This window comes from Macrotis lagotis, chromosome 3, assembly GCF_037893015.1.
Source record: "Macrotis lagotis isolate mMagLag1 chromosome 3, bilby.v1.9.chrom.fasta, whole genome shotgun sequence".
NCBI lineage: Eukaryota > Metazoa > Chordata > Mammalia > Peramelemorphia > Peramelidae > Macrotis > Macrotis lagotis.
In genome coordinates, this window is record NC_133660.1 from 129,519,550 (window position 1) to 129,529,738 (window position 10,189).

The following is a 10,189-nucleotide window of genomic DNA, read 5'->3' on the forward strand; positions in this document are numbered from 1 at the left end:
TAAAATCTTTCTTAAAAAAAAGAAGAATGAAAAGGGGTTCTGAAACCAAAAAGAAAAAGCCTCATTTTATTATTTTTTTAGGGTGGGTTTTTTTTTTGGCAAGGCAGTTAAGTGGTTTGCCCAAGGCCACACAGTTAGATAATTATTAAGTGTCTGACTTCGGATTTGAACTTAAGTACTCTTGATTCCAGGACTGGTGCTCTATCCGCTGCACCACCTAGCTGCCCCTCAGTCTTAATTTACAAGGAGATCTGTAACTGACTGTGAACAATCAATTGAGATAACTCACTACCTTTGGACCAGCCTCTCAGTTTCATTTTGTAGAGGGGAAAACTTAAGACTTGTAGAGGTTGAGCATTTGAAAGTAAATTAGGGAAATTGGAAGATGAAGTCAGCTAAGTAGCACTTTGGATAGATGAATGAAGCTGGAGTCTGAACAACTTGAGTAGGGCATCAGACACTTCCTAGTAGTCTACCTCAATTTCCTCACCTGTAAAATGGGAATACCTCAGAAGATCATGTGAGGCTCAAGTCAGATATATGTAAAACATGATAAAAACTTTAAAGCACCATGTAAATAATTATTAAGTCGGTACAATCTATGAATTCATCAACAGTTCCAGATAATTTGGAATTATACAAGAAAAGTGACTAAACTGTTCACACACTATATATCACAGTGATTCTGCTATTGACTAGATACTAAAAGAAGGTCATAGGGCAAGTTAATATATAAGTAAATTTACTAATTGTACAGCAACGTTTTTTTTTTGGTAGGGAAATTTAAGTAAAATTCATGCCCATCAGTTGGGGATAATGAATGGTAGAGTCTAGTGAAGTTTTTTTTAAATGATGGGGAGACAGATTTATCTAACGATAATAGGGAAGAAACCAGTAGCTACAGAGAAGTTGAAGATTTTAAATGATTGGGGATACAGACTACAGGAGAAGATAGGATGCATATAGAATCAAATACACATGTAAAGAGATTGACCTTGGCAAGTTGAAGGACCACTTATCAGAGACTGAGAAGAGAAAGTAGAAAAGTGAAGGGGTTTTAAGATACACTAAATGGAAGAAATCACTTCAAAAAACTTCAATTTTCATACATTCACAGATGTTTTTGTTTAATTTTTTCTTTGTTTCAAGGGAAGATTTATTTGATGGGAGAAAGAGAAAAAGAGTGTTGGGCCTTGGAGGGAAGGTAAAGAGGACATGTAATCTGAAATGACTTAATGAAAATCAAAGGGCATCAATGAAATATTACTCCCCAAATGATAAAAGTTCTGTGGACAATCCTATCACAGTCTGAATAGTTTTCTTCTATGAGTAGTTTTAGCTAATTTGACCTGATTCTTTTATAGGTTTGTTAATATATTTCAATACTTCAATGAATCTATGATCATAATAATTTGGAACCTCCCTCATTGGTGCAAATCATAATATACACTTAGAGACAAATATATATTTATGTACATAGAGAGAAAAGAGAAATTAGATATATAGATATGATGACTCTATATAATCTATATGTATTTATAGACCTGAATGTATGTATATACTTTTTCATACTTCGGTTTTCTTCTCCATGTTCTCCATAAATCCCTTGCAAAGAATCCTCAGTCTTTTATTCTAACTGGCTTTAAAGAGTTATGTTATGGAGCAGCTAAGTGGCACAGTGGATAGAGTTCAAATCTGATCTCACTTAACAATTACCTAGCTGTGTGACCTTGGGCAAGTTACTTCACCCCGTTGCCTTACCAGAGAGAGAGAGAGAGAGAGAGAGAGAGAGAGAGAGAGAGAGAGAGAGAGAGATGTTACATGTTATATATTTGAATAATCTCTGAAGTTATTTCTTCCATCCAGTTTAATCTGTCCATGTATTTAAGACAGAAAATAAAACATTCAACTAAATTGAAAGCTGGTTATATTACAATAGGAATATAAATCAAAACAAAGTTACTTTTAGCTTAGCATAACCAAACCTGTTTCTAATTCTTATAGCAAGCATTATATCTTTAAACAACCTCTGGTAATCATTGCTCAGGACTCCTATCTGCCTGAAAAACTTGTGTGCCATGATACTATATAGAAGACATTTCTTCCTATCTTTATGACTGTCTTTCCCTCTTCCACCAGCTGGGTTCTCTCCATAGCACTTTGGCTACCACAATCATCCTTATGAACTTCCTGTTTGCTGGAATTAGGAGTATAGATATAACTTTTCCCCACATTGATGTGTGTGTGTGTGTGTGTGTGTGTGTGTGTGTGTGTGTGTATCTGTGTGTGAGTAATTAAAATGGAACTGGAGAATTTCCAATTGGGTCTTGCATGGACCCCTCATGTGCTAGTTTGATGCTAAGAGACTCAAATGCTTTGGGATGATGAAGCATTTACCCTGTTGATCCTTTAGCTCAACATATGTCAGAAGAGGGTCTGTATTTAAGGAGAGATAGCTTCTGACTCAATCTTTTTCTTGCCAAGTAGTTCTCCCTTAACTAGACTTTTCATAAGGGCGTGGAGAAGGATAATGTAAGAATTCTTCTGTGAGAATATTCTCAAAGAAATGTATGGCTAGCAAAGAAGATAGATTAGCCATACCATTTAGAAGAAAGAACAAATGACAATGGAAAGATAATCCTACACAATAAGTAAAAATCGATGTTGTAAAATTATAGAGAGTAAGTTTGTCCCCAAAAAGAGAGGATTCATTTTCCTCTCCCCAATTCCCTTTGCAGAAGTAAAGGTCCACAAGTGTGGAACATTGTATATAATGTCATATTTTTTTCAATACATAGCTCTTTTTTTCCTTCTTCCTCTTGGGGAACTTGGGGAACAAAAAAGTTTGTTCTAGAGGTTGGCACTCTGGGAGGGGGGGGGAGAAGAATACAAAAGGGGAAGCCTAGATAATAAAAAAAAGATATCAATTCAATTTATTTTAAACAGTATATAGTCTGAGTGTTGTGCTGGGTTTAATAAAAGGTTTAATGGAACACCTCTAATATCATGATATTTAAGAGAAATGATTATTAAGGAAAGTCTCAGTGTCAAAATTGAGAAGACATGAAGATTTAGATTTATGTTAAAGAAAGGACAGAAGAGTTTAGTGACAGAATTGTGAAGAGGAATGGATTTATTCTTTTTTAAATAAATTATATAATTTTAATCAGATATAAAGATTCACAAACATTTCTGAAAGGAGGAACAATTAGAAATCAAATAGTTATATTTCCTAGGACTCTAGACTGAAATACTAATTAAAAAGGTCATTCAGCAGAAAGGAAGGAAACAGAATAGGGACTGTTTGATCATATTGTTGTAATTGAGTTTTTTTCAGTTGTGTTTGACTCTTTGTGACCCCATTTGATGTTTTATCAACAAGGATATTATAGAGTGGTTTGTCATTTCCTCACCAAGAAGAAAATTACAGATGAAGATGAAGAAACTGAGGCAAATAGGGCTAAATGACTTGCCCGGGATCACACAGGTAGTTTCTGAGACTAAATTGGAGCTCATGAAGAGTTGACTTCCTGACTCCAGACCCAGTACTCTATCCACTCTGCTACCTAATTGTCTATTTGAGGCTAGAGAAGGTTTCGTTTTTGTCTTTGTAACCCTGATCATTTAGAATGATTCTTGGCATGTAAGAAGAACTTAAAAAATGCTAATTGACTATCTGATTGATTGATTTGACCTAACCGAAATTTGAAAAAGCACCAAGAGGATAGAGGTCCTGTCTAAGTACCCTTCCAACTTTAAGACTGACTACTTATGTATGATTTTTCCCTTTAGTCTCTGTAGCCTAAGCCCCAGTTTTCCTATGGTTGTAAACAAATCATTCCTTTCACATTTTAAGTGCTGTGCTACTCTGGTAATTATTGTGGGATAATATCTCTTTCTAAAGGACAAATCAGTTTTGAAACACAAAGATATAATCCTGTTAGCAAGAGAATGCAGTTTTCTTGATCCATAGCTTTGTCTTTTTCAAATGTTTATTCTGATTGAAACTGAAGCAGGGAAGACAGGTTATGAACTGTTCAGTCATACTTTCTGATGAGTTATTGTGTCATGCTGGTTTTGCTTTCCCATGTTTCTCCAATTTCCCCAAAGACTTGTTTATTAAATGCCCTGGGGGATCATGCTTTCCCAGAGCAAGGCTGCCCTCCCAAAGGAAGTTGAGCAATCAAGAAATAAGTAGTAAAGGGCATAGGGTTATGACAGATTATTTGGGGATCATACTCCCCCAAAGCTGACTGGTCTTCCAAAGGAAGATGAGCCAAACTGTTTGACTATGCTCACATGTGGGTTAGCTTAGGTATTTTTCAATTCATGTACTTTTCCAATTATGAATTATTATCCTTAATTTTTCTTTATTGCTCTAGTAGTTCAAAGAAGTCATGGTTTCATCTGAAAGCATTAGATCTAATGATTAGGAAAGGACCATAGTAGAGTGATGGCACTATAAACCAGATAGTAAAGGGTTAAGGGATAACGAGTAATGAGGCAGTAAGTACAAGTATATCAGGCAGCAAGGTATATCAAGAAGCTTGATCTATTATTAGCAATCTAGCAGATTTGTCCTAAGGGAATCTTTTATCTTTCATCAAGTGCTACATGATCTCCTAAAAATATTTGGAAAGTATATAAATTCTGAATTATTACTTATGATCCTATGTGGGATAATGCATAGAGATCATAGGTCACCAAGACTTTGAAGGACAAGGTTAGAAACTCTATAAAAGAAATAGAGGGAGTAAGGGGAGGTCACTGTAATGAGCACGATCTTTTCTTCTCCTAGACTAGGAGTACAATGATTAGCACTTCCAGTAACTGCAGTGCTATGCAAAAAGGATCTTTACTTTGTTGGGCACAACAGGGCAACCAAATTCCTGTTCAGTCAAGCTAATGAGAGAGAAGATGAGAGAACCGATAAGTATAGAATAAAAACTTCTTTAGCATTTGAGCTAGGGAAAGAATTCAAGTTCCCAGCAGGGAATTTGACTTGATTCCTGACTCCTGTGAGTGATGAAACCACCCCTCTCTTAGCCTGATTGTATTCAGCACAAACATTGTTACTTCATCCTGCTAGGAAGTCAGTGGAAATGAAGCTTCTAGGGGGTCAGGAAAAATTGCTTTATCAATTATTTCTTATAAATAAAAACTCTTGCTTTTATTTTTATTCTTTAATTCAATTAAACTGTGAACATATAATGATGCTTTGCAGAGGTTACGGAAATTAAAAAAGGGAGGTCTGAGAGAGGAAAGGGTATGGCCCAAAAGTTGAGACTGAGTGAATAATAGCCCTGGATTGTAATATGGAATAGTGGAAAGGGCACTGAAGTTGGAGTTCTAATGCTGGCTCTCTCACACCCTGTGAGTCTTTTAACTTCTCTGGGACTCAGTTGCCTCATTTGTAAAATGAAGGGTTTGGACTAGCTGATTTCTAAGATTTCTTCCACCTCTAAATCTATGATTCTATAATTCTATAAGAAAGGGCCTAAAGAGGAGACACAACAGTGTGGATGAGATATTGGGTTGATGGATAGCTGCCTCTGTCCATGGTCCTGATACAGCACACTCAGACCTGCACAAAGGCATTGCTATTTAGAATATTTATTAAACCTGGCATTGAGGACAGTTCTAGAAAATTCTTATGAGCATACTCCATCTACTCTGAACTTATAAATCTACAGTTAAACTGTTATGATGGTAAACAGAGTATACAGATTTATATATAGAAGGAACTTCAAAAGACTGTAATCCAACTCCCTCATTTAACATGAGAGCCTTGAGACTTGCCCAGTGTCACACAGTTAGACATCAGAGACAGGATTTGAATCTGTCTTCCTGAGTTAAGGTTCAACAAGTCCAAAATACCATCTTTCTGCCAAGTTTCTATTATTCTGTGCCTGCAGGCATTTGATTATCATCCTGCACCAATGACCATGAAAGTGAAATCTAATTCAAAGAATCTTAATGTATCCATCCTGACTAATCAGTTTTACCTGTTGGAAGTTTAAAATAGATATTACTGCTTCAGAACTCCTGACCTATTTAGAGGTCTTAAGAAGCAAAGTTTTTAAGATGTTCAATAGTGTTTAGTATGAAGGAATCAGTATTTGCCTTTCAGTTAAGCAAATTAGGAAGCAGCTAGCACCTCCTAGAGGCCTCCAAAATTTGGTGCCACTCTACCTTTATAACATTTTCCCCCTTCTACAAACAATTATAAGATATTATAAGATATACTTTCATTTCTTTACTCACATTTTAAAGAGTCAGAAATAAGCACAGAATCCTATTTTTTCTGTCTTCTTTCACAAAGTAATAGAGGCAATCAGTATCTCGAAGATTTATATTTAATAAATGTCCGCTGGATGAATTGATGTGTTTTGCTAGATTTCACAGTTTTAGGAAGGACATTGATAAACTCCAAAGCATCCAGAAGAGGGCAATAAGGACAGTGAAGGACCTCAAGTCCATGACATATGAAGATCTGTTGAAAGAACTGAAGGTGTTTAATCTAGAAAAGGGAACATGATAGCTGTCTTCAAGAATTTAAAGGACTGACATAGAAAAGGAATTAGCTTTATTTTGTTTGACTCCAGAAAATAAAACTAAAGGTGATGTATGAAGATTGCAACAGGAATTTATGCTTGATATAAAAATATTTCCAAAACAACGAGCTATACAAAAGTATAATAATTGCTTGTCTCAGGAGATGGTGGGGTTCCCTGATCCTAGAGGCTTTCTTCTTGGTTTTTGCAAGGCAATGGAGTTAAGTGACTTGCCCAAGGTCACATAGCTAGGTAATTATTAAGTGTCTGAGGTTGCAGAGAGCTAGGACAACCATATTAGATCAGCTATGGACAGTGTTATCCCCATACAAAGGAAGAAAAACAAAAACAAAAAAAAAAAACAAAACAACTCTTCAGAATCTGATGAACACTTTATAAAAATAATCTCTTAGGTATCTCTTTCCCTTATATGGAAAATAACTAATCTGTAAACATGTTTATCAAAATATCTACATACAATGCTAATCTGACTTCACCCCTGAGAGAAGTGTGGTGGGAGGAGGGTGGAAAGAAATTTTGTAGCTTAAAAATATCCATGTGCATATGGAAAAAAAATAAATAGAAAATATCTGAAGTCAGACTTGAACTGAGGTCCTCCTGACTCCAGAGTTGGTATGCTATCCACCTTACCATTTAGCTACCCCTCCTGGAATTTTTCAAAGGAAATCTTAGAAAAGGATAAAAACTCAGTAGAAGTGGCATAAGAAATCAACATAATGACTGCCAGACTTTTGATATTTTGTTGTTGTTCAGCCATTTTTTTTGGCTTTTTGTGAACACTGGAGTTTTCTTGACAAAGATGCCAGAATGGTTTGCTATTTCCTTCTTTAGCTCATTTTACAGATGAGAAAATTGAGGCAGGGTTAAGTGACTTATCCAGGGTCACACAGCTAGTAAACTTAAGAGGCAATATCGGAACTTTGTCTTGCCAACACAATTTAAACCCACAGATATAATCATGACAGGGGTAATTCTCCCAAAATGAATAAGATGGGGAGACAAACATAAACAAGGAACATTGGCTTCTTTGCCAATAAGGAAAATTTTGCTCAATCTTTCAGTGAACCAAGAAATATTTATTAAGCTCCTACCATATTCCTGCCAGACTCTTTGATAGGTACTGAGAATACAAAGACAAAAATGAATCAGTACCTGCCCTAAAGGATTTTATATTCCAATGGGAGACCAATGTACATAGATAAGTATATATAGAGAATAAATTCCAAAAATATAAACAATAACTAGAATTATAAAACATTTTAAGGTTTTGTAAGCCAAATGATATATGCATGTGTGTATCTCTCTACATATACTTACTCATAGATACATATGTGCATGTCTGTGTATATATATATACACATATATACTGAAATAGGTATATATTTATATTTGTTTTTTCATTTACTCTTCTGAGGAAGGTACTAGAATTATCCACATTTTACAGAAGGGAAACCTGAGAGGGAAATGGACTTAGTTAAGGTCACATAGTTAAGTGTCCACCATGGCATTAAAATTCATGCCTGCTGGTCTCCAAATCCAGCTCTTTATCCATTGAACCACTACGATGCCCAATGACTTCAAGGGAAGGAACAACCAGGGCAATCAAGAAAGATGTCTGTGTGTGTGTGTGTGTGTGTGTGTGTAGGAGGTAGAACTGGAGCTTTAATTCTATTAATTCTTTAATTCTATTTAATTCTTTAATTCTATTTCTGAGTCTTTAATACTCATATGACTATAGGCAAGTTACATCTTTAAATCCCAGCCTCCTCATGGGTAAAATGAGATCTTTCTAGATAATATCCAAGATGCCTTCCAGCATTAAATCTAAGATCCCAGGATAGGATTCTGTTGTCTTAAACCAGTATTCTCTATTAGGTTGACCATAGTGTTACTTAGCTATTAAATTAGCAGCTGAAGAAAACATGTTCTATTTGTGAATATTCATTCAGGTAAACAGTAGTCCTTGCATTTGAGACAACCTGAGGCATTCATCTATATAGTGACAAAATGACTAATTACCAAATTTCAGGGGAAAAAAACCCCAGAGATTATTTTGAGGCTTCAACTTGACATAGTCTTAGCATACACATGGAAAATCTACCTCAAGTCAAGTAACTAGATGGTCCCAAACACACTACATGAATATTTCAAAATAAAATATGCTAAATCGAGGCATTTTTATACCTTTTGAGTGTAACCAGGTGTGTTCCCTGAAATAATCATTTTGCTTCATATTCATTACTTTGCAGACTGTGTTTCTGCTAGCTCCCAAATAAGAACTTGAGTCGTCTATTTTTTCCCTTTTAAAAGGTTACTGAGTTCATTGGCAAATCAATATTTTATTCAACTTAGTGCATGAAGAAACAAATTCTACTTCAATTTGAAACTTTTTTGACAATAGGAAAGGAATCAGGACCAATTTTTCACTTATGTAATCCTTAGTGCAGGGTTGGGGGGGACTTTTTTTTTCTGCCAAGAGCCATTTGGATATTTATAACATCATTCACCTGCTATATTTGGTCAAATATTTATTTGATTCACCCCTAAAAAGCTCCCAGATTTATTGAATTTTGAGTGCTACCTATGTTGCCAGACCAAATGGCCCATTGGCCTGACATTCCCCATCCCTGCCCTAGTGCCATTACTGAGTCATTGTACTCCAAATATCTCTTTGTCAAGAGCATAATTATTAACAAATATGATAAAAAGGGAAAATGTTGGATGTTGGAGGGGTTTTGGGAAAACTGGATTAACGATGCATTGTTGGTGGAATCATGAACCAATTCAACCATTCTGAAGAACAATTTGGAACTATACCCAAAAGGTTATAAAATTATGCATTCCCTAATTGATGGGCATCCCTTCAGTTACTAATTCTTAGTCACCCCAAAAAGAACTGCTATAAATATTTTTGTACAAATAGGACCTTTTGTCTTATTTTGGATGTCTATGGGATATAGACCTAGGAGAGGTATTATTGGATCAAAGGGTATGCATTTTTTGTAGGATTTTTTTTGTAGGATAATTTATAGTCATATTTTTGCAATGTTTCCATATTTTCAAAGCACCACCCTATAAAGGGAAGTTAGATTAGAAAAATCTCATTTATTATCGTAGGATTAGTAATAGTATTAGCTGCAGGCTAGAAGAATGAATAAATGAAAAAAGCATTTACTATGTGCCAACCTGTGCTAAGAACTGGGAATATAAAAGTTAAAACACACACATAAACCCTGACCTTAGGAAGCTTACATTTTATTACAGGCAGACAACATATAAAGGGGAAAAGTGACCAAAGAAAGATCTTATGTTCTGGGGAAATGGAAAGCAGGATGGAGGTAGTTGAGGGGCAGCAGGAAGATGAGATGACCAGGGTTAGAAGGTCAGATAAAGAATTTGTCATGAATTTCTAGATATAGTACTTGTCATCTAGACCCTCATTTGACAATTTCCTCTATTGGCACAGCCTGGCAACTCCTCAATGACTGATATTTTTAGAGAATTGGATAGATAGTTAAATGTCTCCCCTAATGTCCCCTAGCTAGCATTGAAGGAGGAAGTATGGTGTAATGGAAAGAATACTGACTTTGGAGTCAGAAGACCCAAGTTCCAAT